Source organism: Triticum dicoccoides, chromosome 7B (assembly GCF_002162155.2).
Source record: "Triticum dicoccoides isolate Atlit2015 ecotype Zavitan chromosome 7B, WEW_v2.0, whole genome shotgun sequence".
Lineage (NCBI taxonomy): Eukaryota > Viridiplantae > Streptophyta > Magnoliopsida > Poales > Poaceae > Triticum > Triticum dicoccoides.
The window spans coordinates 684,389,596-684,391,604 of record NC_041393.1 but is presented as its reverse complement, the minus strand read 5'-3'; positions in this window follow the sequence as shown (position 1 = coordinate 684,391,604).

The window sequence follows — 2,009 nt, the reverse complement described above, 5'->3', positions numbered from 1 at the left end:
AGTTATGGGGCGGGGGGGGGGGGGTATGTTTTCAACAACAAAAATCGCCCGGTCAAAGTTACCGCGGTGTTCCGAGTAATTGTATATTATCATGCTATTTCTACAGAAGTTATCGGGTATGTTTTCAACAACATTTTTCCCTTGACAGATATTATCGCAGTGTTTGTGTGTAAGGTATCACGTTTGTGGTGGGGATCGGGGGTATGTTATCAAGTCGAAGTTACCACCTTATTTCCACAGAAGTTATCGGAGAGTATGTTATTAGGTCGTAGTTAGTTATTGCGGTGTTTGTACCTAAGTTATCAAGTGTATGATACGTGTATTATCATGCTATGACAAAGAAGTTATCAGAGACCACGTAAAAGTGTAGGTAAAGAAATAGTGTGAGCTGATGGAAGACATGGAGAAAAAACAATAGAACTATGTGAACTAGTGTACAACATGCAGAAGAAACGGTGTAATTGGCAGCCTGACTGTTTATTTTTGTTTTATTCAACGGAAAAGCTAATTTCTTGTCGGCAGGAATTTAGCCACAGGCACAACAACCTGGATGTCGTTCATTTTGAATCTGACGGCTCACATGATCCGCTCCAGCTGCATCTCTTTTTCGCGTGATCCACAATTCCCGCTCGATCCCCGTTTATCGCTCGATCTCTCCGCTCGACCCCAGCTTTGCCGCCCTCGACCAAGGCCACGTTACGACAGTTTGTCTCGATTAAGCCCATGTCGTGACATTTTTCCCTTGACAGATATTATCGCAGTGTTTGTGTGTAAGGTATCACGTTTGTGGTGGGGATCGGGGGTATGTTATCAAGTCGAAGTTACCACCTTATTTCCACAGAAGTTATCGGAGAGTATGTTATTAGGTCGTAGTTAGTTATTGCGGTGTTTGTACCTAAGTTATCAAGTGTATGATGCGTGTATTATCATGCTATGACAAAGAAGTTATCAGAGACCACGTAAAAGTGTAGGTAAAGAAATAGTGTGAGCTGATGGAGGACATGGAGAAAAAACAATAGAACTATGTGAACTAGTGTACAACATGCAGAAGAAACGGTGTAATTGGCAGCCTGACTGTTTATTTTTGTTTTATTCAACGGAAAAGCTAATTTCCTGTCGGCAGGAATTTAGCCACAGGCACAACAACCTGGATGTCGTTCATTTTGAATCTGACGGCTCACATGATCCGCTCCAGCTGCATCTCTTTTTCGCGTGATCCACAATTCCCGCTCGATCCCCGTTTATCGCTCGATCTCTCCGCTCGACCCCAGCTTTGCCGCCCTCGACCAAGGCCACGTTACGACAGTTTGTCTCGATTAAGCCCATGTCGTGACAGTTTTTTTTCACGTTTCCATCATTAGGCCCATGTTCCTAGCCAGGTAAAATAGAAGCCTGTTTTCTCTGTTTTTTTAAAAGTTAAAAATGCTAAAAAAATCATTGTGCTGACAAGGAGTCGAACCCATGATCTCATGGTAAATATTACTTACTTCACTAACCACTAGGTCAGCTCAATCAATTTGTTTACAATCAAGTTACATTATACTTGTACGTTGGATATTACGAGTTTGAATAAAACAAAAATAAACAGTCAGGCTGCCAATTACACCGTTTCTTCTGCATGTTGTACACTAGTTCACATAGTTCTATTGTTTTTTCTCCATGTCCTCCATCAGCTCACACTATTTCTTTACCTACACTTTTACGTGGTCTCTGATAACTTCTTTGTCATAGCATGATAATACACGTATCATACACTTGATAACTTAGGTACAAACACCGCAATAACTAACTACGACCTAATAACATACTCTCCGATAACTTCTGTGGAAATAAGGTGGTAACTTCGACTTGATAACATACCCCCGATCCCCACCACAAACGTGATACCTTACACACAAACACTGCGATAATATCTGTCAAGGGAAAAATGTTGTTGAAAACATACCCGATAACTTCTGTAGAAATAGCATGATAATATACAATTACTCGAAACACCGCGGTAACTTTGA